We start from the raw sequence: 18,420 nt of genomic DNA on the forward strand, positions 1-18,420 counted from the left end.
CGACAGTGATGTCAATTGTACATCGTATTTACCAAACTATTTGATGTTTTACTTTGATTTCAGACATGATGGATTTGGAGGAAGCAGGGCCATCGCGTTCAACCGCAGTACCACCTGTCGGCCGTGAAAGAGGTAAGACCGTTTTCACAGCTGGTACCACACAACATGATTTTGACAACACATTTTGTTTCAAACATTTTCTGTTGACTGTTGGTTTTTATAGATGGCATTTTCTTCATAACGGGTCCATTTGGTTCCATTCTAAATGACCATTACAGTACAATGTTATTTCTGCCAGTAATGTCACACACACAATGATATGTTGTGCCATGTTGTACTTATTTGCATTCAGATTTACCACAGTAATACAAAATGGCTAAAACCCCACTCTGCAATGATAAATGTCATTCATTCTAAGTTCCACAAAGTAATGCACCACCACATGCTGGCAGTGAAGATCATTGTACATCGTATTTACCAAACTATTTGATGTTTTACTTTGATTTCAGACATGATGGATTTGGAGGAAGCAGGGCCATCGCGTTCAACCGCAGTACCACCTGTCGGCCGTGAAAGAGGTAAGACCGTTTTCACAGCTGGTACCACACAACATGATTTTGACAACACATTTTGTTTCAAACATTTTCTGTTGACTGTTGGTTTTTATAGATGGCATTTTCTTCATAACGGGTCCATTTGGTTCCATTCTAAATGACCATTACAGTACAATGTTATTTCTGCCAGTAATGTCACACACACAATGATATGTTGTGCCATGTAGTACTTATTTGCATTCAGATTTAACACAGTAATACAAAATGGCTAAAACCCCACTCTGCAATGATAAATGTCATTCATTCTAAGTTCCACAAAGTAATGCACCACCACATGCTGGCAGTGAAGATCATTGTACATCGTATTTACCAAACTATTTGATGTTTTACTTTGATTTCAGACATGATGGATTTGGAGGAAGCAGGGTCATCGCGTTCAACCGCAGTACCACCTGTCGGCCGTAAAAGAGGTAAGACCGTTTTCACAGCTGTACCACACATGATTTTGACAACACATTTTGATTCAGTTTTAGTCATAGTCTGTTGAATAAAATTCCATTTAGTTTTAGTCATATTTTCATATAAATATATCCTATGGCTGTCTCTCTGTATTCTATGATCCTATAGTTTACAGAGACACTATACAGTCTCTCTTTATTCTATGATCCTATAGTTCACAGAGACACTACACTGTCTCTCTGTATTCTTCAATGATTCTATAGTTTACTGAGACTACACATGTATTCAAAAGTAACTGTTTTTGACATAGGCTTCCATTTGACAACAATATTATTGATATGTATGATTTGATGATCAGTCTTTCTGGGGGTTGACTTGGCGTTGTGTTCCATCCCGCTAAATCCTGTTTTGGATTGGAAGATCTTATTTTGACCACAACACCCAGTCCCCCATAACTCTTGAGTGTGTGTGCAAATGGAACCAAATGGACCCTACATTTGTACTGTAATGGTAACTTAGGGCTAGCTATTTATGTGTATGTCTAGGTTTTCTTCAGATTAGGACACTGATTTCACTGGTTCCATTTGTACACACAAGAGTTACATACGTTTGCAATTGTATATCTATGATCATTATGATCCTAGTTTACTGGGACACTACACTGTCCCTCTGTATTCTACATGATCCTATAGCCACACAAATAAAAAAGATGTATTTTATGGTAATTGTGTATTTCTGTAATTCACAGGACGTGGTGGTAGGCCCCCAGCTGTAGCGACTGTGTGGAAGGACACCGATTGGGAACCTAGGGCAGACATCCCCTTCACCGCTAGTCCAGGTCCTCGAAATGCTGCAGCTGAGTTGCAGTCGACCATTCCTGTGGACTTTCTGGCGCTTTTCCTCACTGATGAGCTGCTAGGGATGATCGTTGAGCAAACTAACATTTATGCTCTAGCGTTCATCCAGGCCAGGTCTGATGAAGAAGTGGCGCAGCATCCACATAGCAGAGTGAAGCTCTGGAAACCGGTTTCAGTGGGAGAACTGAAAAACTTTTTCGCCCTGTTGTTCCTCACTGGCCTTGTGCGAAAGCCTGATCTAGCGCACTATTGGTCGACCGATGACCCTCTACTCACACCGTTCTTCGGCCAAAACATGCCACGCAACAGGTTCCAGATTATCTGGCGGTTTCTTCACTTCACAAACAATGAGGCTGACGCTGCTGCTGCTGCCGCTGCTGCTGCTGCTGCGGAAGCTGCTGGCGAGGTTGCTGTTGTTGACAGGCTTTGTAAAATCAACCCGGTCTAGCTGTACCTAACGGACAAATTCAAGGAGATGTTTGTTCCAGGTCGCAACATCAGCATCGATGAGGGGATGCTTCTGTGGAGGGGACGCCTAGCATTCCGAGTGTACAACCCACAGAAGCCCACCAAGTATGGAATAAAGTCATACATTCTGTGTGATTCTGGAACGGGTACTGCTACGCAATGAAGCCATATTCTGGACAGTACTCCTCACTAACAGACACAGTCACTTTTCTGTTGCAGGGTCTTACAGGGTACGGGTTTTCTTTGTTTATGGACAACTACTATAACTCAGTGGCCCTGTATGAACTCCTCCTTCAGAACAACACTGTGGTACTATGAGGCTCAACAGAGGTGAACCACAAGCCATGAAGGATGTGACGATGTCCAGCCTGAGAGTGGGAGAACGGAAGATGCTTCACAATGGCAAAGTGATGTTATTGGCCTGGCGAGACAAACGCATCGTTCGATTGATCACAACCCAGCACAAGGATGAGATGGGGACCCAGCTTGTGAGGCAGAAACACCACAGAGACAAAGTGCCACAGGAGAAACCAGTTTGTGTCCTGGCATACAATAAGAGCATGAACGCTGTTGATCGGCTAGACCAAAACCTAAGCTACTATCCCTTCATCAGGAAGACAGCCAAGTGGAGCAACAAGTTTGTGGTCTACCTATTCCAGATCAGCATGTATAACGCATTCATACTCCACAAGGCAAGGAATCCAGGTAGCAACTGTAAATGCATGTTCGACTTCATCCTCAGTGTTGTCAAATCTTGGACCGCTGTGAGATATGCCCCAGTGGAAGCAGATTATACCCCCCCACAAGATGTCCCAGCAGACCCGCCTGTCCCCCCCCCGGCCGCCTGTCAGCAGCAACCTCGCCAGCAGCAACCTCGCCAGCAGCAACCTCGCCAGCAGCCTCACCAGCAGCCTCATCCTGCACCCCCCCTGCCCCCCCCGCCCCCCCCTGCCCGCACCCGCCGTCAGGGGCCCCCTCCGCCCCCCCCCTGCCCCCCGCCTGCGTCCTTATGCACCAAGATCGCGCGAACCTCGTGACCGATTGAGTGGCAATATGAAAGTCCATAAGCTTGTCGATGCCCCCCCCACCGCCAAAAAAGAGGGCCCAACAAAATGGTGCAGAGTTTGTAAGAGGAGAGGGACTCGGAGTGAGTCAAGGTTACAGTGCAAAAGCTGTTTGGTACCCCTCCATGCTAAATGCTTCCATGATTACCACACTATGGAGAAGTATTTTTGAATCATTTTGATTGTATTTGTTTGTTTTACTTACTAAAATGCACTTTTGTTTTAGTTTTATTTTGTATTTATTTTTACTCTGATTTACGACGTGAAGCCATCTCTGTCGGTGAAAGACATCTATGCCTTCACGTCTTATATCGATTATGCTCTGAGCCAGCCAACAGTTGGCACATTTATTTTGATTTATGATTAGTACGTGAAGCCATCTCTGTCGGTGAAAGACATCTATGCCTTCACGTCTTATATCGATTATGCTTATGCTAAAATGCACTTTTGTTTTATTTTCATTTTGTATTTATTTTGACTTTGATTTATGATTTATTATGCTCTGAGCCAGCCAACAGTTGGCAGTAAATGTGCTGCTAATGTCTCTCACTGCCCCAGAGGGATCTGAGGACGTGGAGCCATCTCTGTCGGTACAAGACATCTATGCCTTCACGTTCTCAGAACCCTCACGGGGACCACCTCTGCCTCTGAGGAGACATCGATGTGCTGGCCAGGCAAAACACACAATGATGATATATTGTCATTTTGTATATAAAATTGAAAGGTACTTGAAAAAGTTGTACTTGAAAATGTGAAAGCCATATAAAGTGTGTTCAAATGTGTCTGCCTGAGTCGTTTCAAACATTTTCTGTAGACGGTAGACTGTTGGTTTTATATCATAGAAATACAATTGCAAACTACCAGGTATGTAACTCTTGTGTGTACAAATGGAACCAGTGAAAACATTGTCCTAATCTGAAGAAAACCTGGACATAGACATACACATAAATAGCTAGCCCTAAATTAGAATTACAGTACAAATGGAACCAAATGGACAATACGGGTCCATTTGGTTCCATTTGCACACACTCAAGAGTTATGGGGGACTGGGTGTTGTGGTCAAAATAAGGCTGTATAAAAGACTGTTGGTGAAAGCAAGCTATATTCAACTACCAATAGCTAAAGAACAGAGCATGCTAGGAACTCACTTTTTATCATAGATATACAATTGCAAACTTGCAGGTATGTACTCTTGTGTGTACAAATGGAACCAGTGAAATCACTGTCCTAATCTGAAGGAAACCAAATGGACCCTACGGGTCCATTTAGTCAAAATAAGGCTGTATATACTGTAAGACTGTTTCACTCTAAAAAGTCAAACATTTTCTAATTTGATTGTTTTATGTCATAGATGCTATCTGGATCTCAGTGCTGTATGCATGGGATTCACAGAAAGCACGGTGTGTATTGAGGGAGGCCTCACTTACCGTTCATACAGTCTATATGTCTATATATGGTTTCTATCAGGGGTCATCAATGTCTACTGGATTAGATGAATCCAATACAGATGTAAGGATTTAATTTGACCACCAGAGGGATCCACCTAACCTAAATTATAAGAGGACTTCATTTATTCATATAAGAAGAAGTCATTTAGGAGGTTAGGAGGGTCCCCCTCTGGTGGTCAAATTAAATCCTTACATCTCCTAAAACTGTTCCATCTTGAAAGATGAGTCAGACAAAACCTCTCCCTGTGTGTGTGTGTGTGTGTGTGTGTGTGTGTGTGTGTGTGTGTGTGTGTGTGTGTGTGTGTGTGTGTGTGTGTGTGTGTGTGTGTGTGTGTGTGTGTGTGTGTGTGTGTGTGTGTGTGTGTGAAAAATGATAATGGTGTGTAAAAACAAACTCAAACATTTGGCACATATAATGCCAAGTCTTGAGACACACACACACACACACACACACACACACACACACACACACACACACACACACACACACATAGGCAAAGATTTTATTTGTATTTATTTATTTTTGCACTAATTGCACCATTTATTGATGTTGAACTTGGAATGATTATTTATTTTATCATATAGTAAAAAAAAAAAAAGACTGAAAATAGTCACTTCAGTGTTCATGTTCATTCACTTTGGAGTGCAACAGAGCGATAAATGTACAATCTAAAGCATATTTATTTTATAAACAAATATTGTTTACATGACTGATGTCAATGAAGGCGCAAAATATATGTCAAAGACTTTTGAAATCATTTTATGCATCTAAAGTGTGTCCTTTTACTAAAACGGCCATAACTCTGAATCTAAAAAAAAAGGTCTGTTTTTGGTGAAACCAAGCTGTATTCAACTACCTCTAGCTAAAGAACGGAACATGCTATCAACTCACTTTTTTCAGATGAAAGAAGAGATTCTAAGCTTCGTTTTGAGATATTCCATTTGTTTATAGTCATAACACAAAAAATTCTGTGAGTCCTCAAATATGAGTCAGAATGGTCAAAATTCCTGGCACAGGCTGATCCTGTTATAGAAAAACCTCTGGCAGTCAATGTGTTAATAGCTTTCTGGAGGTCACGAAGGTTTTGCATTGCGTCACTAACATTCTTGGAATTAATGTCATCTGAAATATAAACACAGCAGGTCGTGTTTATAAGAACGCAGACCCCCCCACTCGCAGCGGTCAAGAGGTCAAGAGTCCATCTATTCTGGAGGGCCATTAAACGAAGCTGACTTAACTCACGGTTTTGGGCCTCTTCAATTGTCATTGTAGCGTTGAGGAACAGGCTAAGTCTGTAGTTAATTGTCTCTACACGTAGCATAAGCTTTCCCACTCCAAGATGGGGAAAGAGAGACAAACCGACCTTATTAGCTGTGGACCAAAGTTTCATATCGTCAGGAACATTGGAACCCCAGATTGGGTCATGGGCGTCACCTATTGAACGAGAGACACGGTGTGTGATGGCAACAATTGGATGTGGCTTAGCAGAGATAATAAACGTGTGGTCTCTTATTCTAATGGGGGCGCACACCCCCGCCCAATCGGGAGGAAGTCTTAAAAGCGCCTTCATGCCACACATCCAGAACACATTATCTAGCGGATATGTGCCATTTTTTGCTACCATAAAAGCAAACAAATCTACACCGGTGGGCTGTAATTTTGCCTTATTTGCCTACATTGATCCATGGACACGGGATACCAGTGAGATTGAATTCTTCACAAACTCCGTACTTAGTGGTCCTACTCAAACATGGGGGAGTCAGCATTAATGTCTTTTTACAGTTGTGTTCGTTGATCTGACCCAAATTCACAGAGCCAGCGCGAACATAACAAGTAGGAAACACTACGTTAGGTTTCAGAGTGACATAAGGACTCAACAGTGTGCTATTTAGGTCGTATTTAAACTGATGGTACGGTTTACACGGCAAATAGCTGCTGTTAGTTCCATTCTGGTACATATACTTCAAAGTCATTTTCTCCCAAGGCTCACCAGCGATTTTGGATTCGAGGCAATCACATTCACGACCAGTCAACGGTACAGCATTTAACGTAGGATGTGATGCAGATGTAGGTATGTGTGTGCAGACATAACACTCCTTGTCACCATTAGTCTTAGCAATTTGATTAGCGTAATTATACCAAGCATTTAGATTTAGGCGGTGAGAAACATTTTCGTCAACACTCCTCGACTTACGAGTAACTTTAATAATACAAATATATGATACACTCATAGAAATTATAAAAATCACACAAAAATACCAGGGGTGCTTCATTCTCAATTCTAAGTGTAATAGGAATGGGGAAATGGGGAAAGTTGGAGTCTTCTCCAGGTTTGGGTCTGACCTGAGCGCTATCAGCTAGGCCCCACCCTCTGCTGGCTTTACCACTCCTATTACTTAAATGTCTGATAATGTTCGCACCAATTTACAGTGGCTTTTGTGAATCCACGTGTCCCGCTCCTGTATCTTTACAGCGGTGGGCGTCGTGACCAGGACTTGGAAAGGACCCTCCCAACGAGGAGAGTTCCAGTGCTTCCGCTTGATGACCTTTATCAAGATCTGATCACCAGGCTCCAATCCCGATTGCTCCTGTAAGGACAGAGGAAAGACAGATTATTGGCACTTTGGACCTGTTCCACCTTTAAATAAAGAAAACATTCAGTTTCCAGTGTATTTTCTTCATGTACAACCTGTGCCCTGAATGTTATCCATAAGTGGGAGTCTAAATTCTTTACCATTAACAATTTCAAAAGGGATTGGGCCCTGAGTCGTAGGCACTATTCTCATGTAAAGCTCCACTAATGAGATGCATTCTGTCCATGGGCCTTTTGACACATCTGTAATTTTCTTCAATCTTAGTTTTACAGTATCATCACTTTTCAATAAGTGGAAATAATAGTCTTACATATGGCCTTTCGTTACCTTGTGCATTGTCTACAACATGTACAAAAAACTGTTTAGCATAATTTTAAAATTATAAGTGTGAAAATGCTGCTTAATTTTATATTATACTATCCCTCGTTTTGAGACATGGCCACACGTGGTCATGACTCATATACGTCTACATACCACGCAATACTAAGTGTGAAAAGGTCTTTGACACTGTTGGCAGACATAACAAATGAAAAATCCCATGGGACCCGAGGCTAGTTTCCTCTGCTATCTTATTCTATCTTATCAACACAAGAGATAACGTGAGACAAACTGAGAACGTGGCCTCAAAATTTTGCTATTTCCCTTGAGAAATTTGCTGGACTTAACACACCCTTGTGGATACTCAAATGAGTAGAAATACTTAAACAATGAGTACAGATACTTTAAAGTTCCCAAACTGAGTAAAAATACTTTAAATGAGTCTGGACTTCACTCACACACGCACACGCACGCACGCGCGCACACACACACACACACACACACACACACACACACACACACACCCACGCACGCACGCACGCACGCACACACACGCACAGAGGCAGGCTCACTGACTTGCTCCCTCTCTCTGTCTCTCTCTCTGTCTCTCTCTCTCACGCACACACACACATGCGCACACACTCTCTGTCTCTCATACACGCATACAATCTGCACATTTACAGACTTCATACTCATGCATCACTGTTATAAAATATATTCTCACTCCTCTCACACACACACATTACCTGTCACTCTCCAAAGTAAGTGACGTCATTCCACATGCTCCAAACACACACACACACACATTCTTTTCGGTACATGAACCTACACACATGCACGTATACAAGCACACACGCACGTCATAACCCATTTTTTCCACACTACTGTTGCTACCCTTCACACTTTACATATAGTACATATGTATTGCACCCAAACACCACATTCACTCACAATTCATGTGCACTAACACCTGAACACACACATACAATTTCTCTCTTTCTTCCTCTTCTCTCTCACTCATTTAAACATCACTCCTTACATGTCGTTGTGCACCACGACATGGAATTTTGAAATGTTTAAATGATTACTGCATCTATTTGGGGCATTCATACAGATCACAAAAAATGCACATTCCACTCTCTCATTTACACATCTTTTAGCCAAAATTGTGTTCTTCTTACTACAATCTCTCTCTTTCTAGCTGTCGCTCTGATGCGCACAGCCTCCTAGCTTCTTCTCTTTCTCTCTTCTCTAATCATCCCAGCCATACATATTGCATGACTCGCAAACAGCCACAAAATGGCCCTTACGACCACATATACAACATGAGTTGGGGGCCCTTGTTTGGCCTTTCTCTTTCCTCGTATCATCCCATCCATGTACTGTTGTGCTTGATATACAATCAGCCACAAAGGTCGTATGGGCCACGGCCCATACGACCACACCTAAAACATGATTTGGGGGCCCTTGGCTGGCCTCTCTTCTTGCCCTGCTTTGGCTTCTCTCCTTCGTTGGTGACATCGACTACAATCACTTGTTTCACAGGATCTTCTTCTTCCATATTAGCAGTCAATTACTATTATGTGGGTGAAAACTTAAATATGTGTGGTTATTATAATGTTCTGTTCAATGTGTAGAAATTATTTTAATCACTGTAAATATCTTGTTCTTATCCTAACTAAGTGTATTTCAAAGTTTATCTAGGCACTGCTGTATACTGGTCAAAAACTGTATCACACCCTTAATATTCACCATGTTTACCACGTGTGGACTAGCCCAGGGGATCTGCTAACTTATCACATTCAAACCACACACCGTACACCCCTGAGAATGATATCGGGGTTATACAAGATATATAGACTAAACATAGACAAAAGGATCTGCCCTGGAGGGTCCACTACGTGTCGACTTGCCCCAAAGGATAATTCACTAAATCCTCCGGAGGGAGCTATCAGACTTTTTGTCTTTTAACTACCGTGACTCTCTCTTCCACTCACACAAAACTCGTTCTCAGTATACACTTGCAGATAATAAAATGCAGTGGCCCTCGCCACTACAACACACTAGAATGTAGTGGCTTATCTATGCACAACTACAACACAGTGAATGTAACTTTACACCTTAAATAAATATCCACCCTTCACACAATTGCCAATATTACTTTGTGCACCTTAGTAATACATCTTCACACAATTGTCAATATTACACCTTAGTAATACATATGTCCACACAGGACCACTTACGTGTTTCTTATAGGTGTGTGATCACGTTCAGATCTCGGCAGTCGTTTGTCGAAGAGAAGATTCCGGACTTGCTTTGAACACCGGCCTGGTGCGTGAACCCAGGGCTTCACAGGACCGTCTAATGGATCTGTGGCTGTCGACAGACTGGCGGTGTTGTCCTTCCCTCCTCTCCCAGAAACGACGTAGAGAACCGACACGAAGGACCAGTGAAATGATAGGTTTATAGATCGTTAATCATAAACCCCCTTGCTGTTGATCACACAAAGATGAAGAAATACACGTGACACAGAAGATCTATTTTACTCGCCGAGGATTGTAACGACCATGTATCTCCCTTTACAATGGCCCTCCCTTTCCACGATTACAATGGCGCTATTTCCTCCTGCCAAGCACTTTATTTTGGAAAAGGGAGGAGACACAGTTGTCAAGAGGAGTGGAAAATCACTAGCTAAACAAATCAGTTTATGGGCCTATATGCGTGTGTTTAGTAATAAGGCTGTCATAGACAGTTGCATAATTACACATTGAATTAATACATTGCAGGAATTCAATTAAATGAATACAATCAAAGAAAGAACTTATATACACACATTATATATATATATATCTGCACATATCTGCACACAGATGCTGTAAACCGGTCCTTTCAATGAGGGTCATGTTTTTTTACTTCTCCAGTGCATTCAACACCATACGGCCCTTACTACTTGCCGATAAGCTGCTGAGGATGCAGGTGGACTCTCCCATTGTCTCCTGGATCACAGACTATCTGACCAACAGGCCACAGTTTGTGTAGCTGCAAGGATGTGTGTCAGACTGGGTGGTGAGTAAAATTGGCACCCCCCCAGGGGACAGTTCTGTCTCCCTTCCTCTTTAGTCTCTACACCTCAGATTTCAGGCACAATACAGCTACTTGCCATTTGCAGAAGTATGCAGATGATTCTGCTATTGTGGCACGTGTCAGTGGAGGCCAAGAGATGGAGGCCAGAGGTCTGGTTAACAGCTTTGTTCAGTGGTGTAAATAGAACCACCTGTTACTCAACATTGCCAAAACAAAGGAGATCGTGGTGGATTTTAGGAGGAAGGGGGCTCCCCCCCTGTCTCCTGTTTCCATCGAGGGAGAGGATGTGGAGGTGGTCCAGAGCTACAAATATCTGGGCGTGCAATTGGACAACAAACTGGACTGGACTGGGAACACAGATGTCTTATACAAGAAGGGCCAGAGCCGGCTTTATTTCCTGAGGAGGCTCAGCTCCTTTGGTGTGTGTAGGACTCTGTTGAACATGTTCTACCAATCAGTGGTGGCCAGCGCAGTGCTGTATGCGGTGGTATGTTGGGGGGGTAATATCAAGGAAGGCGACAGCAGGAGGCTGAATAGGCTTATCAAGAAAGCTGGATCTGTCCTTGGTACCACCTTGAATACTGTGGAGGAGGTGGCCAATAGCAGGATGAAGACTAAACTCCTGGCCATCATGGACAATCCCTCCCACCCCCTACATGACACTGTGAAAGGGCAGAAAAGCTCCTTTAGCAACAGACTGAAAGTTGCAAGAAGGAGCGCTATAGGAGATCTTTTCTGCCTACAGCAATAAGACTGTACAACTCCACATCTGGTTGGCTTGATCAGGCTGATCAGGCTGTTTAGGATGAGGGATGTGGGATGCAAGCCATCGGACTCTTTAGTAGTGTTTGGTCTGTCAATTGTCAATTTTTTGGGCGGTGAAACCGCCCCTATATGTGAGGTTTGGACATTGCACCCCCCCAACCCTGCGCTGTGATTGGCCACCAGTGTACCACCCTAACCCTGCACCGTGATTGGCCAATCACAGTCTATTCAGGACTGTGATTGGCTAGTGAAACATGACACATGTGCATAGCCCTATAAATAGGACTATGCACTTAAAAAAAAACACATTTATGTTTTTTTTAAAGTTAGGGGTGTACAATGGTTGGTCCACAATATTACTTTTCTTTAAGTGAACTTCCATCACTGTGATGACCACTGTGACCACACCGCCCACTTCACACTGGGTGTGATTATTATAATGTAGGTTGACTATGCTTAGATGCCTATTTTAGATGTTTTCTATTACTATAATGTGTTTTTATTGATGTCTCTATGAGAGTTGCTGTAACACCTTAATTTCCCCTCAGGATGAATAAAGTACCTACCTACCTACCTACCTACCTACCTACCTACCTACCTGTTCTTACTGGCCCCCTCAAGGGACCTAACCTTTGGTAGTTCCCCAAGTTTAATAGCTAGCAAAATAGATATAGTTTTTGGAATATGAAAACTGCATTGATAGATACTTACCCGGTTTACCTCCATGACACGTGAGGCCCTCGACTGTGGACAAACTCCTGTAGCTGTAGGAGCACCGGAGACACCAACATGTACCGTGGGATCAGCGTCTTTCAGGGGCGTCAATCTGTCTTGAGGCTCGAGGGGGTCCCTCGCGTGCGCGAAAAATTTTGGTTATATGGCGGATTTGGGAGGTTTCTTTCTTGGATTTTGGTTACTTTATTTCGGTTTTAGGGTTAGGTTAGGGTTATGTTATTTTGCCGAATTTTACTGATTTAATATCAAAATACTATTTTAACATTCATTTTTTATTATTCTAAATGACTTGGGGATGAGTAGCCCTGATCACCTCAAGGCAAAACACAGGCCGAGGCACAGCCAACTGCCAAGTAGGAGTAATATAAATTTTATTTTACCCACCACTGGCTGTTTCAAATAATGAGCAGAGCAGAGGAATTGAGCATCAACCATCTACGATTATCAATAGCTACTGTAAAGTATAACGAATAGAAGGTTTGGCACAGAGGCTTGTGAGTTTTGTTCAGAACATGAAGTTTTCTTTATATTAACTTAGTAAATTTACTCATCACCAGGCAGCCGCACTTGGAGTTGGTTTGTTTCAGGATAGACAGACACTAATAACAAATATAATGCAGCTGAGAAACTTTGGTCAACTTCATTGTGTACGGTACTTGGCATAATACATGGTCTTTTGGTCGCAAAAAAATAGTCTACTTTGCATCTGATGGATAGGGTTCTGTGCAGACTGCAGTCCATTTGGAAACACTGGACCCTACCTGGTCGTAGTGTCACTGTTGCCTGGGCTGGTCCAGGTCCATTGCATTGCTCCTAACATTATCAAAATTGCAGCTGCTAAATCCTTTGATCACTGATGACCGACATTCTCCGTGTCCTCCTCTTCACTTCGGTTTTGGTCAAACTACCTATAATTATTCACAACAAATCTTTGGATTTGATGATAACTCCCGTGACCCGTCAGTCCCGTGGTCGTTAGTTTGAGTCAGCGGGGGTCTATCACTTTCTGTTTCTTTTTCCTCGGTAGCTTTCACTGTTTTAAAATACTTGCTTAAATATGCACACATTGCAGCTAGCACAGATAGCTCTTGTATCCTCTCATTATGTTGTTGAGCTCCTTATTATTTTCTTCCCCAAATTCGACTTGTAAACAAACCGGTGAAACCACATGTTGCTGCATGGTCGGAATAGAATACAAGAACGCTCGTCCCAAAACACACTCGCCCCGGGTATATCCGGCGGCCTCGGTCGGCGAAAAAAATAGGGGCGAGTGTGTTTTGGGGCGAGTGTTTTTTTCCCGTGCAGTGAAGGAAGGCGGTGCTGCGGACCAAACCATTTTGGGATTTACACGGGGGGGGGGGCAAATAAATCCTTTAAAATACATCGTGTTTATGAGTGCAGTGCATGATTTCAAAAGTGGGTTCAGATTCTATTAAATAAGTATTTATTATTCTAAATTACTTGGGGGGGGTCTGGGGGGGATCCAATCTGACTTGGGGGGGTCCAATCTGAAGCTAGGGGGGGACGAAACCCCCCCGTCCCCCCCGGGATTGACGCGCATGGCGTCTTTTCTCAAACGCAGCCTTGAGACCAAACCAGCCTTCCATTGCCCGTATGCGTCGTAATCCGTCAGCAGAAAGTGTTCCCCACATATAGTAGCCTGGGACCCCTTGTTCCAATCCACTCGTTTGATCCGTGCAAACTTGTCCCACTTTTTAGCAAGCTTGTCATTATTGGGTCAAACCTTCAGCAATGACGTTGCTGCAGCCTCCAATAATGTACCGCTTTGGCATTTTGTTAGCTTTCAGAAAAGCTGTTGTGTTGAGTTAAAAAAAAACTGTTGTGTTGAGTTATTTTTTTTAACTTTTGTATAAAACTTTTGTGTTGAGTTTTAAAAAAAGATCTGTTTTGGTTGAAATGCATACTAAAGACACAATAACACCTGCACACCACAAAATCCACACCCAACTAAACTTTGACTTGCATGTGCAAATCTATTTATATCACCCAACCCCACACCTGATGACTGCTCTGGCCAATAGAATCAGATCAGGGGCGTGTCAACCAGTGAGCTACGATGCCAGGAGTATTGCCACCTGTCACTCACAGAATGGGCGTGTCTTTACAAGTTAGCATTGCTAACCGAGACAACAGACTATTCTCTGCCCGCCTCTGATTATGTCACGCACCTGCGTCATCGTGGCATTCCGAAGACATTTCCTAAAATGGCCACTGTAGATGAATTGAGTTGATAAACCTCAAATGTGACTATGTCTCTAATAATCCATGATAAAAATATATGTTTGACATAGTTAGGGGGTATTTGAGTCATGTGTCAAGATTTTTGCAAGGTAAATTACATGGTGCTCATACTTTAAGGGCTTGATATAATTTGTTGCACGATACCTCCTCTTCTTGAGATTCTAACTCCCTTTTCTGTGGAACTTCTTGACCTCAGACTTCCCAGTAAATGACAACATTGACGGGTCATCTTAGGTCACCGGGTTATTTAGTGCACTGTTTCTCAACTAATGGTCCACGGACCACTAGTGGTCCATGGCATTATTACAGGAGGGTCCATGTATGTCTCTTCTTTGCTATAGTGCAGGGGTCACCAACATGTCCGTACACGGACACAGGCGAGACTTGTCCATGTCTGTGGCAATTTTGGGATTTTAGAAAGAAATTACGAAAAATATATTTATTTAATTAAAATGTAAATAAAAATATGTCTTCTCTATGTTCACAATCTAATATTTCCTGAATGTGTATGAATTAATTTGGTAAAGTATCGGGATGACATATTACATTCTAGTAATGAATTACCCTGCACCAACATCAAAGCACCTGTCAATTGTGTGCCCCATACCATATGTGCTGGTAACCGGAAGAATCGCCCCAAAACACGGTCACCCCCATTTTTTCACGGACCAGCGGTTCTTGTATTTACGGGGCCAGAGCTCAGCTCTGGACCTGTTTTAAGATTGGCAGTATTCTGTTTCTGACACTTTTCGCAGTTCTGGCTGAACCGTGCTGTCGCTTTTTACGAAACTCGGCCATATGGTAGATGGTCATGAAAAACGATCAAGAAAAAATTCTCACAATCTTTCGTCAAAAGGTGGCGCTATAGCAAAATGCCAACTTTGAACAGGTACAACTCATGCCCTGTTTGACCTACAGCCATGAAACTTCAATATACATATGCGTCTACTCATGATCAACAACTTTCACGCTCTGACTTTTGACCTCTGACCTTTAGATCTCCCACCATTTTGAATTATATGAAAAACAGTTAAAACCTATCTCCTCATGGGATTTTTGAGTAATCTGCACGAAACGTTTTACACATGAACTTTGGACCTATGCCGACAAACAAGCAGCAAAGATTTTCCATAAGTGAAAAAATGAAGCTTTAATGAGCCAATGAATATTGCAGTCTTATGACAATTATTCATCTGCCCCTAACACATACATGCAGACTCACATTTCTTTGAAACTTTGCGGTAATGTTGAGGGTCATTCCAAATATCACTGAAACCAATCTTACTCCAATTGGTCAAAGGGGGGCGCTATAGCGATTTTTTTTAAATGCAAACTTTAAACAGGCAAAAGTCATGCCTCGTTTGGCCGACAGCCATTAAACCTGCTTACACATGTGCCTTGACTCATGAGGAACACATGTATCACGTTGACCAGTAAGCTCCGCCCTTAGATTGTCCGCAATTTTGAGAAGTTTTAAAAACACTTAAACCCAGGATTTTTCAGCTATTTGCGTGAAACTGTATCATCTGTGTGATCTCCTTTTTCACAGGTTTTTGTCTGTTGGTCCAATGGCTTCTCCCTTAAGCGAGTGCCTCATGAACGCAAGGTTGCCGGTTCACTTGATGCAGACTCATTTAAGTTGAATTGCAAAAAACATGACTGTATCAATGAATACATGTGCAAACGGTAAAGATAACATGAAATGCTTATTTGAGAGTATGTTTTTTCAATGTATGACGTACTTCATTGTGAAAATAGCCGATCTACTATCTCACAACTTTTCAGATAGCAACGTTTTGTGAGCTTGTAGATCGGCTGCTTTCACTGGTTTCGGTTTCGAGGAGACATACAATTTCTCTATTGGTAAATGGTTTGTGAACGAGTGATCTTAGTGTTAGTGTTAGTGTGAATTCTTTTTTCACTGGTTCTGGTCTGTTGGTCCAATGGCGTCTCGCTTCAGCATCAGCCTCTGGATCCAAGGTCGCCAGTTCCAGCCTCAACTCTTGCTGGCTACTTCTCAATTGTATCGCACAAAACATGACTGTATCAATTAATGCATGCGCAACTGTTAAAGGTAACATGAAATGCTTCTTGGAGAGACTATTTTTTGCAATATATGACAAAATTGTGAAAATAGCCGATCTACAATCTCACAACTTTTCAGATAGCAACGTGTTTCTGAGCTTGTAGATCGGCTGCTGTGTTATCTCTTTTTTCACAGGTCTTGTCTGTTGGTCCAATGGCTTCTCCCTTAAGTGAGTGCCTCATGACTGCAAGGTTGCCGGTTCAAGCCTCACTTGATGCAGACTCATTTAAGTTGAATTGCAAAAAACATGAATGTATCAATAAATACATGTGCAAAGGGTAAAGATAACATGAAATGCTTATTTGAGAGGGTATGTTTTTGCAATGTATGACATACTTCATTCTGAAAATAGCCGATCTACAATCTCAAAACTTTTCAGATAGCAACGTGTTTCTGAGCTTGTAGATCGGCTGCTTTCACTGGTTCACTTTTATCTTCAACAGACAACCCCAGCCTGGACAAAGCTATAGCACTATAGGTAGTGTTGCAGCCTGTCAATCCGAAGGTTGAGGGTTTGATTCCTGTTAATGGCAATAGGTTGAGACGTCCAATCAATCCATTCTGCTTCCATCTCTCTCTCTATTCAATCTATTCCGTTTCCATGTCTCTCTCTCCGCCCTTAGATTGTCCGCAATTTTAAGCAGTTTGAAAAACACTTAAACCCAGGATTTTTCAGCTATTTGCGTGAAACTGTATCATCTGTCTGATCTCTTTTTTCACAGATATGCTTATTTGAGAGTATGTTTTTTCAATGTATGACGTACTTCATTGTGAAAATAGCCGATCTACAATCTCACAACTTTTCAGATAGCAACGTGTTTCTGAGCTTGTAGATCAGCTACTTTCACCAGTTTCAGCCAGGTGCTTGGTTCATGACAGAAGGCAAAAATGTATGATCTTCAACAGACAACTTCAGCCTGGACGAAGCTGTAGCACTACAGGTCGTGTCTCAGCCTGTGAGTCCGAAGGTCGAGCGTTCGATTCCTGTCAATAGCAATAGGTTGAGGTGTCCATGTGTGAGGTTCTTAACCTGGTATTGCCCCCCTGCGTCCTATGTATGTCCACCTCAGCTGGGTCGAGCTTAAAAGTAATTTCACCTGTTGGAATCATTTGCTTTGTCTCAATTTCAATCTATTCCGTTTCCATGTCTTATTGTGCTATTATTGCACTTAGCTTTTTGTCTGTCTGTCTCTCTGTCTCTGTGTATCTCACTCTGTGTCTCTGTGTCTCTCTGTCTCCGTCTCTGTGTCTCTCTGTCTCTCTGTCTCTGTGTCTCTCTGTCTCTCTGTCTCTGTGTCTCTCTGTCTCTGTGTCTCTCTGTCTCTGTGTCTCTGTGTCTCTCTGTCTCTGTGTCTCTGTCTGTCTGTCTGTCTCTCACTCTTTGTCTCACTCTGTCTGTCTGTCTGTCTGTCTGTCTGTCTGTCTGTCTGTCTGTCTGTCTGTCTGTCTGTCTGTCTGTCTGTCTGTCTGTCTGTCTGTGTCTCACTCTGTCTGTCTGTCTGTCTGTCTGTCTGTCTGTCTGTCTGTCTGTCTGTGTCTCACTCTGTCTGTCTGTCTGTCTGTCTGTCTGTCTGTCTGTCTGTCTGTCTGTCTGTCTGTCTGTCTGTCTGTCTGTCTGTCTCTCACTCTGTCTGTCTGTCTGTCTGTCTGTCTGTCTGTCTGTCTGTCTGTCTGTCTGTCTCTCTGTGTCTCTGTCTGTCTGTCTCTCTGTCTCTCTGTCTCTCT

The sequence above is a fragment of the Gymnoscopelus braueri genome, assembly GCF_963280865.1.
Source record: "Gymnoscopelus braueri genome assembly, chromosome: 12".
In the NCBI taxonomy this organism is placed as follows: domain Eukaryota; kingdom Metazoa; phylum Chordata; class Actinopteri; order Myctophiformes; family Myctophidae; genus Gymnoscopelus; species Gymnoscopelus braueri.